The sequence below is a fragment of the Aythya fuligula genome, chromosome 15 (assembly GCF_009819795.1).
Source record: "Aythya fuligula isolate bAytFul2 chromosome 15, bAytFul2.pri, whole genome shotgun sequence".
Lineage (NCBI taxonomy): Eukaryota > Metazoa > Chordata > Aves > Anseriformes > Anatidae > Aythya > Aythya fuligula.
Genome location: NC_045573.1, coordinates 17,761,701 through 17,774,942, shown reverse-complemented (window position 1 = coordinate 17,774,942; position 13,242 = coordinate 17,761,701). Strand labels below are relative to the sequence as shown.

At 51.1% G+C, this 13,242-nt stretch overlaps 1 long non-coding RNA gene across 1 annotated transcript; it reads right to left on the bottom strand.

Annotated features, from left to right (window-relative positions):
- Positions 1-8,186: 8,186 nt before the first annotated feature.
- LOC116495473 lies at positions 8,187-11,660 on the bottom strand. The gene is made up of 4 exons (XR_004253944.1): positions 11,589-11,660; positions 9,615-9,741; positions 8,635-9,089; positions 8,187-8,527 (listed from the first exon to the last, which is right to left on the bottom strand). It is a non-coding gene; the product is annotated as an uncharacterized LOC116495473 (long non-coding RNA).
- Positions 11,661-13,242: the final 1,582 nt, after the last annotated feature.

Here is a 13,242-nt window from a genome sequence, read left to right as displayed (position 1 = left end):
TAGGGTTTTGAGCATCCTAAGTAGTTGGGTTAGGGTTTTGAGTATCTTAATGTTTTGGGTTTGGGTTTTGAGCGTCCTAGAGTTTCGGGAAAGGGTTTTGAGTATCTTAATGTTTTCAGGATAGGGCTTTGAGCGTCCTAAGGTTTTCGGGATAGGGCTTTGAGCGTCCTAAGGTTTTCGGGATAGGGCTTTGAGCGTCCTAAGTTTTTCGGGATAGGGCTTTGGGTTGGGTTTGGGTTTTGAGCGTCTTAATTCCTGGGTTTGGGTTTTGAGCATCCTAAGATTTTGGGTTAGGGGTTTTAGGCATAGGACTTCAGGGGTTTAGTGTGGTAAATAGTTTGGGTTAGGTCTGTAGGGGTTTTGAGTTTTTCTTAATGTTAGGGCTTGAGGCTTTTTTGTAAGCGCGGTAAGGGCTAGGGGTTACAGTGAGTTCTGGTAAATGTAGTTCTCAAACACTTGGCCTGTGATTGGCCATGCTGGCTGTCCGGGGAATGCTGGTAGGTGTAGTTTTCCAACAGCGGGAGGCAATGTTGAGTGCCCAGAGTATGCCAGGAGATGTAGTTCTCAGGACTCCAGACTTCCGGGAGGCAATGTTGAGTGCTCAGAGTATGCCGGGAAATGTAGTTGTCGGATTCAGGACTTCCGGGAGGCCATGTTGAATGCCCAGAGCATGCCGGGAGATGTAGTTCTCGGAAAGTAGGGTTAGGATTAGAGGCTAGGGTTAGGGTTGGGGTTAGGGGTTAGGATTAGGGATTATTGTTAGGGTTATGGGTAAATTTAGGGGTTAGGGTTAGGATTCGGGTTCGGGTTAGATTATGGTTAGGGTAAGGGTTAGGGCAAGGGTAAGTGTTAGGGTGAGGGTAAGGGTTATGATAAGGTTAAGGTTTAGGGTTAGGGTAAGGTTAAGGGTTGGGCAAGGGTTAGGGTAAGGTAAGGGTTAGGGTAAAGGTTTTCATTTGTTAAAGCTGAAACGCAGTATGCAATCTGGGACGTCACAGCCAGAGCTGCCTATGGCAAGGTGAGAGAGGAACACATGGAGCAGATGTTCTACTCCTAGTTTTTTCTTTACACTTAAATAAATGTTTGAGCTAATTCCAGTTGGAAGAGTTCCAATTACTTGCTTGGTCATATTGTCCTTTCAATATTAAAAGCTGCAGCAAAAGCATGGGGATTTTTGCTTCTAGAAACACCCCAGTTCTCTTGTTTGCACTATGCATGCTGTTGCGCTAAAACAGATTGAAAAAATAAATAAAAATCACACACACACACATGCACACACAAAAAAAAAAAAAAAAACACAAAAAAAAACCAAAACACAGCTGCTGTTGCTGCTCTGTTCCTACTTCCTTGTGCTTTGCCCCTCCCCTTTCCCAGGTAATTGGGTTTGGGTGCTGGGCGGGGCCAAATGGTATATGAGCCCCAGGCATCCCCTCAGAGAGCTCCTTCTGCTTGGGCTGCTCTTTGGGGTGTTTGTTTTTCCTTCGGTCAGTTGCAGGGTTCGTCAGGTGGATGAGAGTTTATGGACTGATGCGTTTCCAAGTAGCGAGGGGTACGCACATCTTTTTGAGGTAACAGCTAGTAGGATCTGTTAGAATAAACTAATGTAGTACTTGGTGCCTTTATTGCATACAGTTCTTTATCAGGTGAGTAACTGTTATAGCATGTTTACAGATAGTATGTCAATGTTACTTCGTGTGTTTGCTATGCAGTGCCTGTGGGGACACTCTGTGCTTGGCTGGGAACCAAGGGTGGAAGTGTTGTCAGGGCCTGTCTTCAATCAGGGTGGAAACACTGTGTGATTAGCTTGGAAAATAAAATTTGTGTAGCTTCCAAGATGTTAATGAAAATAAAATTTTGTGAAATATGCTCATCTGATTCGTGTCAATATGGAACAACGCTAGGACCTCATAATGAAATGTGACCTTCTGTCTTACGTCCCCTTGTATAAATAACTACAAGGCCAAGAGAAACAGAGTGGTTAGTGTATATAGTTCTTGCATCTTGCAAAAGAGCGGTCTAGCAGTTCATGTCAATAGAGGGTTTGAAGGGTAAACCTTGAGACTCAGGTCTGGGAGATAAGAGAATGGGGGAAGATTTTTCAGATAACTGCTGACTATTGCACGAGACACAGCTTTCTGACATCTGGCCCAGCGACTACTAAATAAGGAGTGGGGGAGAAGCTGAAGAACGACCAAAGGACAAAGCCTGGGAGGAAGACTACGAGCCTTCAGTACGAGCCACCCCCAGAGGGACCACCAGAGACTGATACGCATGCATCCGTGGGATGGTTCGGGTCCCGGGAAATAGCTTCACGACACGGCTGGCACCCATGCTGCTCGTGGCCGGACAGCCGTGTTGTAGGATTGCCTTCCCCGAGCCGCCAGAAATGGGACCCAGACCCCGACGCTACTAGCACAATCGTCGCCCAGAACCGGAGCCCAGAGGTTCGGTACAGACGGCGGCCGCTCCGGACAGGACAGGACCCCCTGTCTCCGGGACGGCCAGCCCCCGAGCCGGCGGACGACTACCTCCCGCTTCACGGCACGGCTGGCACCCATGCCGCTTGTGGCCGGACACCCGGGTCTTCCCTGAGCGGCCAGAAATGGGACCTGGACACGGTCTGGCTAGCACACACGTCGCCCTGCACGGGAGCCTAGGGGCTCAGGTCGATTGGATCCCGCGCCTCCAGATGGAGGTAACCGGGAGCTCGGGACGGCCAGCCTCACGCTCCGCACGGGACCGAACCCCTGGTCTCCGGGACGGACAGCCCCCAAGCCGGAGGACGACAGCCTCCCACTTCACTGCACAGCTGCACCCACATCCCAGAGGACGGACACTCGTGACACGGAACAGCTGGCAGCTCAGGACGGCCAGCCGCCGCTCCGCATGGGACCGAACCGCCGGTCTCCGGGACGGCCAGTCCCCGAGCTGGCGGACGACAGCCTCCCAGTTCACTGCACAGCCGGCACCCCTGCCGCTTGTGGCCGGAAACGCATTGTCATGGGATCAACTTCCCCAAGCCGCCCGAAATGGGACCCAGGCCCCAGTGTGGATAGCGCACACGTCGCCCAGGATCGGAGCCTAGGAGTTCGGGACAGACGGCCGCCGCTCCGGACACGACAGAACCCCCGGTCTCCGGGACGGCAAGCCCCCGAGCCGGTGGACAACAGCCTCCCGCTTGATCGCACGGCGGCACCCACGTCCCAGAGGACGGACCCTCAGGACACGGGAAAGCCGGCCCCCACGCCGCCCATGGCTGGGCACCCAGTCCCCGGGATCGCCGTCCCCAACAAGCCCGAAGTCGGCCCCAGGCCCCAGTGCGGCTAGCACACCCGTCACCCAGGACCGGAGCGTAGGGGTTCGGGACGGACGGCTGCTGCTCCGGACAGGACAGAAACCCCGGTCTCCGGGCGGACAACCCCCGAGCCGGCAGATGACAGCCTCCGGCTTCCCGGCACAGCTGGCACCCGTGACGCTCATGGCTGGACAACCGTGTGGTGGGATCGAATTCCCCAAGCCGCCAGAGACGGGACCTGGACACGGTCCGGCTATCACAAACATCACCCAGGATCGGAGCCTAGGGGCTCAGGTGGATCGGATCCCGCGCCTCTGCATGGACGCAACCAGGAGCTCGGGACGGCCAGCCGCACGGGACCGAACCGCCAGTCTCTGGGATGGCCAGTCCCCGAGCTGGTGGATGACAGCCTCTGGCTTCCCGGCAAGACCAGCACCCACGCCGCTCGTGGCCGGACACCCGTTGCATGGTATGGTTCCCCAAGCCACCCAAAATAGACCCGGACCCCAGTGCGGATAGGTCACATGTTGCCCAGGACCAGAGCCTAGGGGTTCAGGATGGACGGCCACCGCTCTGGACAGGACAGAAACCCCGCTCTCCGGATGGCCAGTCCCCGAGCTGGCGGAAGACAGCCTCCCGCTTCATGGCACAGCCGGCACCCACGTCCCAGAGGATGGACCCTCGGGACTCGGGACAGCTGGCCCCCATGCCGCCCATGGCTGGGCACCCTGTCCCCGGGATCACCGTCCCCAACAAGCCCGAAGTTGGCCCCGGTCCCCACTGCGGCTAGCACACCCGTCGCCCAGGACCGGAGCGTAGGGGTTCGGGACGGACGGCTGCTGCTCCGGACAGGACAGAACCCCTGGTCTCCGAGACAGCCCCCGAGCCGGCAGATGACAGCCTCCGGCTTCCCGGCACAGGTGGCACCCATGCCACTCGTGGCCGGACACCCGTTGTCGTGGGATCGACTTTCCCGAACCGCCCGAAATGGGACCCTGACCCCGGTGCAGATAGCACACACATCGCCCAGGACTGGAGCCTAGGGGTTCAGGACTGCCGGCCCCACGCTGCCCGTGGCTGGACACCCGGGTTCTGGGATTGCGATCCCCGAGCTGCCCGATGTGGCACCGGAGCCCGGTGCAGCTAGCACACATGTCGCCCACGACCAGAGCCCAGTGGCTTGGGTCGGTCGGATCCCGCACCTTCAGATAGAGGAAACCAGGAGCTCGGGAAGGCAGTCTGCCGCACTGCACGGGACCGAAACGCTGCTCTTTGGGATGGCCAGTCCATGAGCCGGCGGACAACAGACTCCTGCTTCCCGGCACGGTGGGACCCACGCCGCCTGTGGCTGGTCACCCGGGTCCTGGGATCGCTGTCCCCGAGCCGCCTGATGTCAGACCCGGAGCCTGGTGCGGCTAGCACACGTGTTGCCCAGAACCGGACACCAGGGGCTCGGGACGGTCGGATCCCTCGCCTCCGGATGGAGGCATCAGGTAGCTTGGGACGGTCGGCTGCCGCTCTGCACGTGAAGAAACCCCCCAGTCTCCGGGACGGCCACTCCCCGAGCAGGTGGACGACAGCCTCCCACTTCGCGGCACGGCCAGCCCCCACACCGCCCAAGTTGGGACCCCCGGCACATGGGACAGCTGGCCCCGGTGCCTCCAGAAGCCGGCTCCTGGGATCCTGGGTAAGCCGGGCCCCATGCGTCTGAGGACTTCTGCCCCGGGTCAAGGGACAGCCAGCCCCCTTGCTGCCCAAGACTTGCCCCCTCGGGGCTTGGGACTGCTGGCCCCCGTGCTGCCCGAGGCCGGACCCCAGAGGATCAGGACTACCGACTCCCCCCCCTCTGGAGGTAGGCAACCCAGAGCTCAGCACGGTGGCCATCCCGGAGCCTGGGGATCCAACAACGACCTTTTGATACGACTTGTATCAAAAAGACGAAGAGCAAAAGAATACAAGGACGGCTAAATCTCAGGGCGTAAGGAGGCTACTGAAAACAGGGAGGCATCCTTTGAAAAAGTTTAATTATATAGCTACTGAAAAGAGAAAAGATTGCAAAACAACATAGGAATGTACAAACAATACGGGAAGCCAAAACCAGCCTGAGTACCAATTTGCAGAATAGCTGCTCTTTCTCTGCTCTGTGTACATTGAAGGGCTCCTACAGAAGAAAGGTTTTTCTTGGCACGGATGTCAAAGAATCCATCTCCAACTGAAATGATACAGAACAAGTTTTGACACAGAAACAGAAGTAACAAGTCAAAAGGCTCAGGCAGCATTTCACTAAGGAGTTCTCAAGGAGCTCATGGATAAGCTATGTTTTGACTTTTAATTCTCTAAATTGTCTGAATTAAAACAGATGACTTGAAACGTGACTAATACGCCTAGACTTCTGTTTAAGAAGTGTCCTAGAGAAATAGCCAGACCAGGAATTCCCATGTTAAGGAAAATAACAGGAGGTATAGTGGGAAGCGTAAGAACAGAACCAGGGGACACTTGATTAATAAGACTTAATGAAGGACTGTTAAAACAGCTTTTTAAAGCGAGGTCATACTTTATAACGTGGAGTATATTTTTGTGTTCTTTGAACACAAAAGGGGTGCTGGACCAGGCGACCTCTGGAGGTCCTTTCAACCTCAACCCGCCTGTGATTCCTCTGCAGCCACTATGCAACCAAATAGCAAGTACAATTCACAGAAGATAAACATGAAGTAATGCAGAGGCAAAAGGGGAAATCAGGTCTTGGTACTGCACGCAATCCTATGAAAACATCACTTCAATGCTCATCAGTGTTGAACAGCCAACTTCCCTGTTTAACCTTTTGGAAAAGGCCTAGGAAAGGTAACAAAAAGCATCAGCAATCTAATCAAAACTCAAAGGTAGCCTTGCTATCTCATGAACTCAAGGTTCATTTGCATCTTGGATGCTACACAAAATTTTATTTTTGCCCACCTTAAAAAGGTCACAGTAGAATAAAAACAGTTTCAGCCAAGAGAAACAAGGATCGCCAAATGTTTGGAACAGTTTCTGTAGAAAAGGACTAAGAAAAAACCTTTTTCACGTGAAAGAGAGATGAGGGAAAAGACGATGTCTCATATCATAGAACTTGAACAGAGATTGATCACCCATTTTCTCTTTCCATACAGAAGATGGGGACATCAAAAGCTAGCAGGAAGCAAATTTCACTCTTCCTGCCCACAAGCACACAAAATAAAGGCAGTGGTTCTTCACATAGTGAAGCTAGCTCCAGAGTTTACACACAATACCTAGTTAAGGCACGTGACTGCTGTGACCTATGGATGCTAAGTGTTTACATGGGTTCAAAGGATATGGCCAATTTTTACAAGAAATCCATTAAGCATTTTTATACTCCGAGGCATTTGCTTGTCTTACAGTGCAAGTCACAAGTATCAATCTATACTTGTTCTATTCTGCTAAGATCACAGATCTTTGGTCTGACTTTCTTCAGCCCTCGTTACATTGTCACAGCAACACAGAGGCAGGAAAACATTGCTACATACAGTAACAAAAGACTGAGTCATAAAAAGAACTTAGTGTGCAGTTTCATTTTTTATCCTACATTCTATAGTACATTCTATATGCATGCTTTCACCCTGAAATCATCAATAAGACATGATAACCTCTAAGACTGAAAACAATATAAATTCTACTTAGTTCTTTGAATGCAAGGCTGATGCAGCAAGTCATCAGCTGGAAGGAACCCAAGAAGAGGATTCAAGATGTTCCATTCCAACATTGCAAATTACCTTTCAAAAGCTGTTTGTCAAGCAGAGCATAGTTTCCCATTTGTTGAACAGGCAGGCCTAGCCAAATTTCAACCCTAAACTTTCAGGGAATCTCTACAGCTCCCAGTGTACATGTTACTTCTGTACTCACCTGCAGGTTTTACCTCTGAAATAAAAACGTTCCAACTTTCTTCTCTTCTACAGTATCTGTGGTGACATGACCTGAGATCTTTGGGTGGATTCCATTTGCAAGGTGAGCTGCTGTCACCTGCAACGAAGGATAGAGCCACTTCCCGAAAACGCATTTGTTATTTGAATCCCCATCCTTAACAAGAATTCTTATGTTGGAAAAGGCCCTTAAGAACATCAAGTCCAAACATCAGCCTAATGCTACCACTAAATCGTATCCCTAAGTGCTATGTCCACACATCTCTTAAACACTTTTAAGGATGGGGACTCTTACCACTTCCCCGGGCAGCCTGTTCTAATGTGTAACCACCCCTTCTATGAAGAGATGCTTATTTAGTATCCAGATATCCAGTGCTGGTGAATAGAGTTGTTCCTCCCTAGGGGTAGGGCTTGGCATTTCCCTCTCCTGAACTTCAAAAAGTTCCTGCCTGCCCCTATCTGCAGCCTGTCAAGGTTCCTCTGAATGCGCCACCCACGCCCCACACAAGGGCCATTTCCACAGAAGCCACCGACCACCCGCCGCCTCGCCCCCCTCCCAATTTGGCCTGCCCCAGGGCGCCACTGACTACCAACCTCGTTGTGGCACCATGCCTCGTCATCCTGGGCTATCCCGACAGCTTCCACGCATTGGGAGGTCCCAGTTGTAACAAATGACTGAGTCCCAAATAGGGTTACAATTAATGTTTACAATTTATTAAAGGAATAGAGGTAAGCAAGCAGCACTGGGTGCGCCGGGAGTCTCTGCTCCACCAAGATGCACACCAGTTACATCAGGCGGCTGGTTTTTATGCTCCTAGGCTAATACATATTCGTTACTACTTCTAGAAAAGGCAGGGTTATTATAATTAGTTCCTGGAATCCGAACCCGCCCACTGGCACATGCTTTATCAGTCTCTGGTGGTCCCTCTGGGGGTCTCTCGTACTGAAGGCTCATAGTCTTCCTCCCAGGCTTTTCCCTTGTCCTTCTCCTTTGTCCATCTTGGCTGGATGTCAGAGACTTGCATAGTGCCCCATGCAGTAGTCATAACAGTTAGCAGTTATTCTGAAGCCCCTTTGTTCTCTTATCTCCTATTGACCCAAATTGCTGGACCATTCCTTTGCAAGATGAGAAGAGGTAAAGAGAGCAGGAGGAACAGCAGCCCTATTTTTGGTCTGGGTTCAACAGGGTGCAGCACACGCAACCAGGCTGTTTCTCTTCAAAGACTTGCCTTAGCATTGGTGAAGGAAACTGACTGGGCTGACAACCCTCTCACCTTTTTGCACCACTCTACAACATGGGGACTTCACCTCTCCAAGGCTGCATGAGGGAAGGGTGGAAACAAGAAAAAAAAGCACATCCTGAGGCACCTCATAACCACAGCCTACCTACTGCAATACTTGTATCTCTCTTCCCAGCTGCTTTACCTCTGCTGCTCTCCATCTCCAAACCACATTCTTTTTAACTGCCTTGCAGAGTGGCAGTCCTCCGGGCACCATAGAGCAGCACCATATTTTTATTTTTTTATTATTATTTTTTAATTTCAAAACAGCAGTCCACTTCCCTCTGGAGATGGACAGTAGGTCCAGCCGGTCACCGAGTTGCCAACACAGAGCTTCACAGTTCCAGAAGGCGCTCTTTCCTTTGACCGATTCCTTATAAATGTTATCTACCACTGGCAAAAGCAATAAACAGACTGCAAACATGCACTGCCATGTTTGACAAACTTTGTGTTTTTAATTTTATTATTTCAAAAGAGCAGTCCACTTGCCTCTACATCTGTGAAGTAGATCAAACCAGTCACTAAGTTGCCGAACAAGAACTTGACAGTTCCAGAAAGCGCTGTTTCCTTTGACCGGTTCCTCCTAATGTTTACCTACTGCTGGAAAAAAAGCAAAAAGACTCTGTGCCAGCTGCCCTTGAGTACTCACCCAGAGCTTGAGTATTCGCCCACAGACAGACCAGATGTCTTTTCCAAAACAGTCAGGACAATGTATTATTGCACTGATGGAACATTACTTTAGCTACCATCACAAATTGCCAGGCAGGACAGCTCCAGGCCAAACATACACATAAAGAGGCACGCTACAAACATCATGAATGAAACATGGGAAAAGAATTACTTATGCTACAAGAATTACTCACCTGAAGAAGAGCTGCATGCAATAAAGGCACCTACTACTACTATATAGTTTACTTTAAATGATCCTACTAGATGTCACCTTAACTAGATGTACTTATCTCTTTTAACTTGGAAACACATCAACCCGTAGAATTTGGCCCACCACCAGGCAGGGACTAGGAACACTAAGTAGAGGAGAAAACGAGTGTTGTGAGCCTGAAGTGTGTACAACCATAGTAAAGACGACTCCTGAGAGGATGGGGAAACAAAGGGAAAGCTGCTTACCTCTGAGAAGTTGTCCTTGATCTTTGTGCCACGGACATATGTCTTGAATGCTTGGCGCACGAGTTTAGGGGTCTCCGTCTGTTGAAGGCTTACCTCCGGGAAGTCCTACATGGCTCCACCTGCATTACTGATTTTTTATTATAATTAGTTCCCGGAATCCAAACCCTCCCACAGGTGCATGTGTTATCAGTCTCTGGTGGTCCCTCTGGGGGCCGCTCATACTGAAGGCTCGTAGTCTTCCTCCCAGGCTTTTCCCTTGTCCTTTTCCTTTGTCCATCTTGGCTGGATGTCAGACACTTGCATAGTGTCCCATGTAGCAGTTGTAATAGTTAGCAGTTATTCTGAAACCTCTTTGTTCTCTTATCCCCTATTGACCCGAATTGCTGGACCATTCCTTTGCAAGATACAAGAACTATATATATTAACCACTCTGGTTTTCTCAGACTTGTGGTTATACAAGGGTATGTAAGACAGAAGGTCACATTTCATCATATCATGAGGCCCTAGCATTGTTCCATATTGACACGAATCAGATGAACACATTTCACACTGTTAAGCTGTCTTATCACTGCAAGCATATCTCAATACCACCTTCCTTCCCCTAAAGGATGTAACTGCGCAAAAACAACATTTTTACCCCTTACCCTGAAATCCTTATTCCCCTTAAACCTAACAACTCTAACCACAACCCTAACCCTTATTATCAACCCCCTAACGCTAATGACACTGACCTTAATCCAAACCCCAAACTGCCCCTAACCCCACACAACCAACAATGAAACACACAGACACAAAGACGGAAACGACAAAAAAGGCAAAACCCTGGATACAGGCCCCAAATCACAAATACGCAACCAAAACGCTACAGAAAAGCCCCAGATGCAGGCCCCAAATGCTACAGCTAGGCCTCAAAAGCTCAAGATGCATCCCAAAGCAAAAATGCAGACCCCAAACGTTACAGAAAAGCCCCCAAACCCAGGCTGCACAAGTCTACGAGCAGGCCCCAAACTGCCAACAGAAGCAGGCACCAACCACACCCAGATGCAGACCCCAACTGCCCACAAGCAGCTCCTACCCCACCACCCCCTCCCAAGAACTGGACTCCACCCAGACACAGGCCCCAGACCCAGCCCCCCCCCCAGACACAGGTCCCAAAGGTGTACAAGCAGCTCACAACCCGCCCCTTCAGCGACAGGTCCCAACCCCCCGCCCCCTCCAAGACATGGGATGCAGAGGTGTACAACCAACTCCCAACTCCCTCCCCCTCAAAGGGAGGCCCCAAAGACCCCCAAATGGAGGCCCCTAGAGTGTACAAGCACCTCCCAACTCCCCCAGGCACAGGCACCCACACCCCCCAAACACAGGCCACAAAGGTGTACAACCAGTTCCTAACGCCGCTGAGACACAGGCACCACCCCCCCAGACACAGGGCCCCAAATTCTACAAGCAGTTCTCAACCCCTGCAAGGCAGGCCCCCTACCTTACAGAAGCAGCTCCCAACCCTCCCCCCCCGAGGGAAGCCCCCAAGCCCCCCCAAACACAAGCTCCTACAGTGTACAAGCAGCTCCCACCCCTCCCCCAGACGCAGGCCTCAACCCCCCCCCCCAAACACAGGCCCCTACAGTATACAACCTGCACCCAACCCCCTACCCCCGATGCCAGCCCCAAAGGTCTAGAAGCAGCTCCAAACCTCCCCCCCAACCCAGGCTCCAACAGTGTACAAGCAGCTCCCCCCCCCCCACCTCAGACCCTCAGCAGATTCTGAGCAATGCCTACCGCAGCACCACTAAAACAGAGGGGAAGCACTTCAGAGACTTGCCTTAGGGGGACCCTTGCTTAGGGACACTGACTGGGCTGACGACCCTCCGCCTTTCCTCAGCACTCTGGAGAGGATTCACCTCTCCGAGACTGCAAGAAGCAGCCACAAAAGAAAAAAAAAGTCAGATCCTCAGGCACCTCACAGGCACAGCCTACCTGCTGCAATACCTCTCTTTCGCTAGCTCTTCTTCAGCTCCTCACAGCTTCAATGTGGCCGGGCCAGGGCGGGCCGGCACCACCCAGCGGCGGCAGGGGGAGGGGGGCGGCGCAGGGCGGGCCAGCCAGAGCAATACAGGGAGCCATCTCTCCCCCCAAACCAGAAACAGTAGTCAAAAACTACAGAACCGGGACCCAAAAACCACATGGAGCCAGGCTCCCAAACCGTACATGAGCACGAACACACACAAGCCAGAGACTGAGGGCCATGATGGCTACCATCAAGAAAAGCAGACAACATCAAGCTCTTGAGAGAGATCAGCCTTTCCAAGTCCCAATGAAAGACAAAAACTGCTTCGTTACTATACCCTTGCCAACAATACATTTAAGACCCATGATATGGTGCTCAGCAAGCACTGCAGAAGCCAACAACTATGGGAACAAGATCTGGTAATGGATACTATTGACAGCATTAAACTAGGATGCTACTTCGTGTCTTTGCTAACTATGGTGCATTATGCAAATTAACTAAAGCAAGAAGCCTTGGGCCCCTTACCAAGGTCAGTCTCTTAATGAGAGATTGAACCTATCTTAGGAGACTAGCAGAAACTGGTCCTGTGGATGGACAAGAGCCAAGGAGCAACTGAGTCTGCTCAAAGACAAAAGGTCAACTAGTGGTGACAAGAAAGTCATCAATCTTCATCCCCACAACCCCCGAAGACCACCACCAGAATACACTGTACAAGTGCAGATGGGAGGAGTTTATGGAAATTACTCCTTGGAACTAATGTTAATACAAAGTGGGGACAGGTTATGAATATGTATAGGCGTATTGTGAACCTTCATTAAGATGTAACTGTTTACTGCATGTAACCATGGCAAGTTGCTGCGTCAGGTGCACACAACTTTGGTGGGACTACCCCCGTGCTGCTCAGTGCTGAATAAACATACCTACTTTACAATCTGTGGAGTCCATTTTCCACAAGTCAGTCCCCCCTTCATATTAAAATTAGTATGCGTATCGGTCTCCGGTGGTCCCTCTGGGGGTCACTCGTACTGAAGGCTTGTAGTCTTCCTCCCAGGCTTTGTCCTTTGGTCATTCTTCAGCTTCCCCCTCTCTCCTTATTTGGTCATCTCTTAGCTGGAGATGACCCGTGCAGAGCCCCATGCAATAGTTCGCAGTTATTTTGAAACCCCTTTGTTCTCTTATCCCAGATATCAGAGACTTGTCCCATGTAAAAGTCAGCAGATTTTGGAAAGTCTTTTGTTCTCTTATCCCCTAGACCCCAGTCTCAAGGTTTACCCTTCAAACCCTCTTTGACATGAACTGCTAGACCATTCTTTTGCAAGATACAAGAACTATATACATTAACCACTGTGTTTCTCTTAGACTTGTGGTTATGCAAGGGTATGTAAGACAGAAGATCACATTTATATGTAAGACAGAAGGTCACATTTCATCAGCCAGCTTCCTTGGTTAAGAAATGCCTCTAGTCTGTGACTAAAAACGAACCATTTGTAATAAAAACTGACCTCCGTACCTAACCCCTGCCCTCGGAAGACTTTCAACTACGAGTGGAGGCACTGCCTCCAGCCGGCTGAGGGCGCCGCTCCCGCAGCCGTAGCGAGGCCGAGGCGGGGCCGGGAGACCGCA